The following is a 10194-nucleotide window of genomic DNA, read 5'->3' as shown; positions in this document are numbered from 1 at the left end:
TATTATAAGTCAAATTGAAAAAATCGCATGCGATGAAAAATAAAAAAAATGTCACAAAATACTACAAAATCTATATTAACATCATTATTGGCATCTTTTTATGAGATTTTTTTAGATTTTATTCTTTTATGCCAGGATGACATTCAGAATTGACAAAATTTGTCAAAATCGGTCCAGCCATTCTTGAGATATAAGCATTTTAGCTTACATCCCCTTCCTTTGTTTATATACATTGTATAAATTTCGCTATATATATCCGATATATTTACTATCGGTATCTACGTAACGGTCAGAATTGCCCTGTTCGTCTATTTGTGATTTCGTCGGGACTAAAAATATTCGCTGTTTAAAAATTGGAAAATTTGACTTTTATATAACACAAATGTTACAGTCTATTTGATCCACTAAATATTACCCAATGACCATCAAAATTGGAAGGCTTCTGCCCAGCCTTAAGCTCTAGCCCCATGCTATTTTCCGCGTCGATTGGTCCATAATTGCGACCTGTAGAGCAACTGCGAAATCAGGAATTTTTTCAGTTTTTGGTCCATTTCGACCCCTAAATATTATGATATCATCTCCAAAAGAAATAGAGTTCTATTCTGACCTTAACCCCATCTCCATACTAAACTTCGTGAAGATCGGGCCATAATTGCGACCTGTAGAGTGATTACAAATTAACATGGACAGACGGACGGACGGACATACATAGCTACATCGACTCAGCTCGGCGAGATAGGAATATTTCGTGGTGTTACATAATTTTTGGCCCAATCAAACTTAAAATACCCCCAACACATAGTGTTGTAGGGTATACATACCCAATGGTTAAAGTGAAGACTGGCAAAAAAATAACAGAACGGAGAAAAGTCCGGTGAGGTATGTTCCCAGGAATATCAATTACTAACAGTAAGGTGTTGGGGTGACAAATAAACAAGTTAAAAAGCAGCAGCACGGCGGAACCGAATTTTCGATACCATTGGATCGGATTTGGATTTAGCACCCATATATATTTGAACCGATTTCGGGTTAATTATGCACCAAATGGCCAGATATAGCTATAGTTCCCATATATATGTTTTATTCGATTTGGTGTTTAAGTCACTCACATGATTTTCGGGATGTACGTTTTCATTTTGTGAAACTCGGCTCCGATACATATTTTTGTAATATAATCCTTCTCGAAGTTATATCATGCACTCTATAGCAATGTTATTTGGTATAAGAAATTAAAATGTCTCCTTCAAATTTAGTGAAAAATCGGTCCACGATATGGTATATTCCCCATACAACGGTACCCCCGATATTCGGGAAGAGAATTGTTAATATAGGTCCATGATATAACATAGCCCCCATACAACGATACCTCCCGATATTCGGCATTTTAATGATTTTAGCCAAATTTTCCAATGGAATTGTCTGAAAATCCACACAAGGAATTCTTTCTGAGTACTTTACCCCCTGGAATAGAATTGTCTATATAGGTCCACGATATCGTATATCCCCCATATAACAGTACCGCCCGATATTCGGTATTTTGATGATTTTACCCATATTTTTCAACGGAATTGTCTGATAATCTACACAAGGAGTTCTTTGTGAGTACTTTAACCCCTGACATAGAGTTCTCTAATAGGTTAATGATATCGTATAGCCCCGATATAATGGAACCCCCGTTATTTGGCATTTTGATGATTTTAGCTAATATTCGAATGGTATTCTCTGAAAATCCACACAAGGATTTCTTTGTGAGCACTTTAACCGCTGAAAGGTATTTGTCTATAAAGGTCCACAATATCGTATATCCCCCATATAACGGTACCCCCGATATTCGGGATTTTGATGATTTTAGCCACATTTCCCAAATTGTGAATTAATGCGCTTATAGTGTAGTTAAGAGATATTGTGTAAAGTTTATTTTATTTATAAAGCGTCTCTTTTAACTTTTGAAAATTGTTGGAAGCGCCTTAGAGTATGCTTTAACGATCTACAATTTTAATAAACTGTGATGAAGTGGTTGTCATGCCGGCCAGGATATACTTGTTGGCAGAAAAGTGAGAATTTTTCAAAACTATCGAGAAAAATACCTCCCAATGGTTGAAGTGTAGATTGGCAAAAAAAAAATGACAGAACGGAGAAAAGTCCGGTGAGGTACGTTCGAATATCAATTACTAACAGTAAGGTGTTGGGGTACCAAATAAACAAGTTAAAAAGCTTTCGGGTTAATTATGCACCAAATGGCCAACATAAGTCCAAACGACGTGAATTATGACACATCCAACCGAATTCATCCTTATAAACCAGTACTTTAAATTTGGTGAAAATCGGTTCAGATATAGCTATAGTTCCCATATATATGATTTATCCGATTTGGTGTTTAAGTCACTCACATGATTTTCGGGAAGTACGTTTTCATTTTGTGGAACTCGGCTCCGAAATATATTTTTTAATATAATCCTTCTCGAAGTGATATCATGCATGCATATTGCAATGTTATTTGGTAAAAAAGATTAAAATGTATCCGTCAAATGTATTGAAAATCGATTCAGAATTTGATATGCCTGCCTTATATTAGTTCCCTCTGAAACCAAACTGTAACTGTTATAAAGCTCTAAATGTTGATAGGTGGTATGATCTAAATCAAAAAATTATTTTTAGACGGGAGCTCTACTAAATATGCATGGTGATGTAGGGTATCGGCCCGCCCGAATTTTGTCTTTTCCTTACTGGTTATTTATTTATTTTTTTTTTTTTCAAAACGCCCTTATCTACGACAGCAAAAACCAAACAATATCGATCCCATTTTTTGGACCCACTGTTAAACGTGACGAACTTTATTGTGCACCCCTTTCTTGCGAGACATATTGCAGCGTAGTTAATATTTGTTTTAGCCCGGCCATATAGCATGTCGTCAAGAAGGACTGACTCTCTGTGAATCCATTTGTGTGATTTGATGTATATAATTTTAATATTTCCATAGTTCAAAGCCTTTATTTTAAGTCACGCTGAGTTGTGAGTGGTGTGTGATTGTTTTTTGCCATCACTTTTTTATTATTTATTACCAAGAATGGGGGCAATTTTATGGCAACGATGTGCAACTGCTTAAGCAATTCAATCGTAAAAATATAATTTATATTGTTTTGCAGATACCACCGCCACCAGCACCACCACCACAGACAGCTATGGCTGCAACAACAATTGCAATTGTTGTGTGTTTTGCAAAAATCGCTTAAGCATAAACTCACACGCACACACTCGTATTTATAAAAGCATAAATTGTTATTCTTGCTGATGTCTGGATATCCTTTCAAAAATTCTCCTGAACATATGCATTGCAAGTAGTTGATAGCAATCCATAATGTGTGTGTATGCGCGTGTGAGTAAACATATGTGTGTGTTTGTGTATATTATGTCTATTCGAAACCCTGAACAAGGATGAAACTCAGAGCGCATAAAACCTTAAAAATATAATGCGCTTTTCCGCTTGAAAATGTTGATTTTATTACAAACAATGCATATTGTTTTTGTTCCGGGAGGAAAGAGCAGATTTGCAACCTCACCCACAAATAAAAAAACAATAACACAGATCAAAAACAACAACAATCCACAGAGATTCGTATCAAAACCTTTTTAATTTTCCAGTCATTAAACATAGGTTGTTTCTTAATTGTTTTCCATGCCAAAGCCGAAGATATAAATAATAAAAATTGCATCCATATGAGATTTGATTTTTATTTTAAATATGATCAAGTTTTTGGCTTCGGCTATTGAAGGTTGCCAAATGAGCATCTATGGACTAGAGGTATTCCAATGTCTAAAAAGCTACTGGTGCTAAAAAATTCAAATTACCGAATATATTGGGAGCTATAGCAAATGTGGAACCGATACCAATATTTTTGTGAGGGGAAATTCTACCTATGCCTTAAAGTTGACTCCGTGACAAATTAATGCAGAAACCTTCAAAAGTCTAACAAGCACCAGGCAAAAAATAAGTCAGGCCGAATGTCGAAATTCCAGGATTCGTGGGTAGGTATCTTTTATCAGCAACATCCAACCTAAATTTCAAACAATTCTGTGAAAAATACCGAATATCAGGAAGATAGGGAGAGGCTATATAAATAGAATCAGTCGGTATAGTTGACATCTACATTCCCTCAGCAATGTTCGGTTATTATACCTTCAGCCATGTGGCTAGAGAGGGCATATATCATTTGGTACGGCCCAAACTTGCCTCATCGAAATAACGGGTTTAGACCCTTGGTCTCTTTGGACCAAATCCGTTTCAGGACATTTGGTTGTGAAGTCGGGTTCACTCCCCCATAATCCGAATTTGCTTCAACTTTGCAAATCCTAATATTTGCATCAGTGCTACGTCAGGTGCGAAAATGGTCGACGCCATCAAATAGTTTCCCCATTAAGGGTCACAATTTAGAATAATTTTAGCTCTTATAAAATCAGACTCCGATCTTCTTTAAAATTAAAAGTCTGGTGTGAAGATGAAATATATAGGTCCAGTCCTTCTGGTATCTCCCTACAAAATTAAAATTTTTTATTATTCATGAAGCTCATAAAACGCGAAATTAACATCAGATTCCATTCAGTTCTGGTACATCTCAATATTTTCATCAACAGAAGATTTGTTATAAAGATGGAAGAGATCGGACCATTTCTTCTGGTACCTGCCCCAAAATGGGTTAACGTTTTGAATGACCAAAACGATTATAAGATCCGAAATAAGCTTTCGGTTCTCTTCGTATTTCACAACTCCCATTTCTTCTACTAATACAAGATCTGTTGTATAGATAGGATATAGCGGTTCACTCCATCCGGTACCTCCCCCACAAAGGGTCGAAATTTTGAATATCCATGAAGCTCATAAAAAGCGAAATTAACATCCGATTCCATTCAGACTTGGTACTATTTTTATCGACACAATATCTGTTATAAAGATGGTAGAGATCGGACCATTTCTTCTGGGACCTCTCCCAAAAAGGGTCAACGTTTTGAATTACTGAAACAATTATAAAATCCGAAATAAGCTTTCGGATCCCTTAATATTTCACACATCCCATTATTTCTACTAATACAAGATATGCTGAAGAGAAGGGATATATCGGTCCACTCCTTCTGGTACCTCTCCCACAAAGTGTCCAAATATAGAATAATAACCAGAACGAGCATAAAATTCGAAATAAGCATCCGGATCTTCACACATCCCATTATTTCTACCAACACAAGATCTGCTGTGAAAATGGAATATATCGGCACACTCCTTCTTGTACCTCTCTCACAAAGGGTTCGAAATTTTGGATAACGCTCATAAAACGCGAAATAAGCATCCAAATCTTTTCAAATTTCACACATACAAACATTTTAGGTAACACAAGATCTGTTGTGAAAATGATATACATCTGCGAACGCCTTCCGGTACCTCATCCACAAGGGGTCATAATTTTCAATATTTTTATCCATCATAACTTGTGAAACAAGTCAGCGATTCTTTAAAAATTGCTATATCTAAGTATCAACCAGAAACCTGAGATGAATATGGCATTTATGATTTCGCATAAAATTAAATGTTCGATTTCCTTGTAATGGAATACTTCGGTCGACTAAACCTGGTGCTTCACGCAAATTTTAACATTTTCTAAAAATTATAAGATATCTCAAAAGTGAAGCAAGTAATCAATATAGTCCAAGCCTCATACTTATGTCCTAATACTTATATAATATTTATTTAGGTCCCATACGAAATGGACAATATTGGTCCATTCCTCCGGAACCTTCTCCATAGAAGGTCAACAATTTGAATAATCATAACAGAAGTCAAAATATATTTAAGTAATCGAACATTGGAGGTTATACAACTGTCGGTAACACCAACTGGAACTTTTGAACTCGCTGCCATTATTTTTCGAAAAATCTATCAATAAATCAGATTGTTCTGACTTGATTTTTGTACAAATGAGTACCCCAAATACTCGCTCCATTATCTATCCATATTCATAAAAAATAAGGTTAAATTCTTCAAAGTACCCGATATGAGAACAAATATTAGATCCTTTTGTACAGGCAAAACATTGAAGCTGAATTTTATAATGGACAACGGTATGGTATACAAAATGTTCAGATTCCAACTCTGATCATGATTCAACAATAAATAATTAAATAAATCTCCTGAAAAGGGTAAAAAGTACCAAAACTCCTTGTCATATTTTGTGTGTCATACATTTTACACTTTCTGAGTAATACATTTTACAGTTTCAGATAAATGTGTATCTGTCGATAATTTCACTTAAAACTTTTATTAACATTTCCCATTAACCTTAGGAAAAGTCGAAACATTAACACAATATTTTTATGATTAAAATCTACAGCACATCTCCCATCTCTCCTCACTTACTCAATAGGACAACCAACATTTATTGACAATGTACGAGGTGAACAATATGCCAGAGAGGAAGAGAAAAAGGGAGCTAAGATGTATAAGTGGTGGGGCGTTTGCAAATACCCTGTTAACAACAAAATGTGAGTGCTCACTCGTTTGACATTTGACAGCTGTCACGCATAATTACAGTTGTCATTATGTGTCTGCTCTCAAGTTCTAATAAAAATCTATGTTTGTATAATGTGAGCATAATAATACTCAGGAACAGTGTAAATGAGAGGATGAAAGGATGGATGTGTAGAATACACTTGAAGGATTTTGAGGTAAGTGAAAATGGGTATTACTGGATACTGAGATACTGACTAACGTCTATACTAAGATCATTTAACATCGAAACGAGAAAATATAGGCTGTGTAGACAAAACTCGATTTAAATTTGAAGCTATTTTTAATAGCACAAATTCTGATTATTGAGTTTCTGAAGAAGACCCATACTCCTATCTACATCAATAAAGAAGGAAAATGTTTGTACGTTTGATTGTTTTCTGGTAATTTATAGACTCAATAGCTGCTAAACAGATTTTCTTGCAAATTTTTAAACATCATCGCTTGAAGGTAACATAGGCTATATAAAATTTTGAACTCTCACTTGGAACTTGGAATCACTTGGAATCAGAATCGGAGGTAACTCCCGAAAATTTAGTTTTTGAATGCATATGCAGGGTGAGATGAAAAAATTGCAACCAACTTTAGACTGCTGTCATTTCTAAGCCACTCGACCGACAAATTATTCCGGTGACAGCTCGTTATATTTTTCACAAGCGTACAAAAGCATTATGGTGAGAATTTTCCAGAAAAAAGTTATTCGTGAGAGATTTTAAATCGTGATAGTGTGAATTCTTTATATTTGGCTGGAAAACCAAAAGTGGCTATGGTTAGAGCACTCCGGCATTTAAATGTGAATAAATCTTTTGTGTCTCGTGTCATCGCTCGTTACCGTGATACTGGTAGCGTAGGCCGACTTCAAGGAAGTGGACGGAAGAAAACAGCAACATCAGTAGAAATGGTTCGAAAAGTAAAGAAGCGACTTGACGGCAGTACCGAAAAATGGCTCGTGAGCGGAACATATCGCAATATTCCATTCGGCAAATATTGCAAATGAACTCGGGGTAAAGCCATTGAAATTCCAAAAAGTGCAAGAACCGCAACAGAAAGAAAATAGACTCAAAAGAGCTAAAGAGTTGTTTCGCTTGGCCGAAAGCGGTGAACTGCCGAATTTTGTTTTCTCCAATGAGAAAACATTCGTTGACCAGCAGTTTGTAAACAAACAAAATGATCCTGTTTACTTGCCAAAGAGGTCAGTTGAAATTGTGCACCTTCGGTTGGCCACCAGAACTCGAGCACCGGCCATGGTGATGGTGTGGGCCGCCATAACAGCCGATGGTCGCTCTCAGCTCGTATTGATCGACCGTGGCATCAGAATAAATGCCGAATGTTATAGCGAAAATATTCTAGAGGGTCTATTAAAGCTTTGGGCTCGCAAACATTTTGGCCGCAGGCCTTGGACATTCCAACAGCACTCAGCACCATGCCACTCAGTACGCACCACCCAAGAATGGTTACAAAATGAAGTTTCTTGCTTTATTTACAGTGCACAATGGCCACCAAAATCTCCAGATACCAATCCGTTAGTCTATTGTGTCTGGAGTATTTTGGAAAGCAAGGTTGGCACTAAAAAGAGGTGATCACCTCAAGCAAGCGCTTCTCCGGAAATGGACCAAAATTCGGCAACAATCGGGCAGCGTGTGAAGGTTTCATTGGCCGTTTGAAGGCCATAAATCGTGTCAAAGGTAACCAATTCGAACCAATCTAAACTTATTCCAAAATTTGATGATATTTCCTAAATTTTTGGACTTTATTCAATAAAATTAAGAAAAAAATGTAAAAACTATGGCGTTTGACTTTGTTGCAGTGTTTTATCTCACCCTGTATCTATTGATCGGTTATAGATACAGTCTCCAAATACAGAATTTGTAAAGGGATTTGGTACAAAAATAAATTATATACAAATCGGATCAAATTTGAAGATAGCTATCATATATTATTTCAGCCGATTTCACATATTTGATGATATATTTATCCGATTCTACAGAAATTTGGAACAACTGACGGAATTTGGTACAAAAACAAACTTGCCAAATTATATTGAAATCGGTTCAGATTTGCATATAGCTCCCATACATATTTTCGACCGATTTCGTTTATTTGATGCACCAAGCACCATATGTATGGCAAATTCGAATGAGGTTTGGAATGTGTTACCTAATTTGGACTAAAAATAAATTTTGTAAAATTATATTGAAATCGGTTCAGATTTGGATATTATTTCATTAAAAAAAAAAATACACCCACGACGGATTTGCAATGGTGTTAGACTAACATAAGAAAAAACTACACAACAACTGAATTGAGGCTAGATTATTACGGGGAAGTACGTAGGTTCAGTTGTATTGCTACCTCGAATCCCTCTAATAGTAACAATAAGTCGCAAGGCAAACTATCGTGGTCAGATGTACCAGGCATGTTCACGCGTTAGTAGATCGACCAATTTTTTGTTTACGCTCCTAAAGGAAAAATAAAAACAAAACAAGGAAGCAGATAAGTTCTATGGACGGTATATTAACTTTGTCATTCCGTTTGTAACTCCTCGAAATATTCTTAATAGACCCTACACAGTATATATTTTCTGGATCAGCGTAAAATTCTAAGACGATATAGAGATGTCCGCCTGTCTGTATTTCATATTTAAAGTTCGTAATGGGTACTACAGCCTACGACAAAAATTTGGTAGGCGGGTCCACGTCTTCGTATAGCCCCCATATTACGGTACCTCCCGATATTCGGTATTACCGGAATTATTTCGAATTTCGTATTTAAAGTTCGTAATGTGAAATTCTTCGTATAGCCCCCATATATCGGTACCTCCCGATATTCGGTATTTTGACGATTTCAGCAACATTATTCACCGGAATCGTTTCAAATTTCGTACTGGTAGGTCCTTATGGGTACTACAACCTATGGCAAAAAATTTGGTATGCAGGTTCAGCTCTTCGTACAGCCCCCATATAGCGGTAGTTTCCGATATTCGGTATTACCGGAATTATTTCGAATTTCATATTTAAAGTTCGTTGTGTTTACTACAGCCTTCGACAAAAATTTTTAGAAAGTATTAAATGATTGGCCCGCCGAGCATAGCCGACTTTTACTTGTTTTATTTAAAAACCACAAAACATAATAAAAAAAAAAAACAATTTCAATTCATATTAAATCGAAAGGGGTAGGGAAGGGCACCGGGATCAGGTATTTGCTTAATATATTACAATATTATATTTTTTCAGTGTACCTTTTAAACTAAATTACACTTATTGCCACAATAAGAGCTACAAAAAGTAGCTACAACAACAACAATTGGAAAAAAGTTTGATGAGTTCGTATTTTTGTTTTCTGTATTGCGCATCCTACAACAACAACGCGCACTGTCAACTATCATTTGACGCTAATTGTCGCTATTAGCCAATTTAATGTTTCGGGCTAACATAATAACGAGTAATAACAACTTTCAGCAATAATTCGGCTGCAGTTTCCCTCACCACTACTCCTGCAATCCTCCAAAAACTTGACATGAAAATTCCACAACAAAAACTTACACTTCCACTCACACACACACAACATAAAATGTCATCATCCTGGGCCGGCGTCATGTAAAACTTTTAAAAATATTCGACGACCAATAATAATTGTGGCGA

This window comes from Musca domestica, unplaced genomic scaffold (genome assembly GCF_030504385.1).
Source record: "Musca domestica strain aabys unplaced genomic scaffold, Musca_domestica.polishedcontigs.V.1.1 50, whole genome shotgun sequence".
In the NCBI taxonomy this organism is placed as follows: Eukaryota; Metazoa; Arthropoda; class Insecta; order Diptera; family Muscidae; genus Musca; species Musca domestica.
This window is presented reverse-complemented; position numbering follows the sequence as displayed.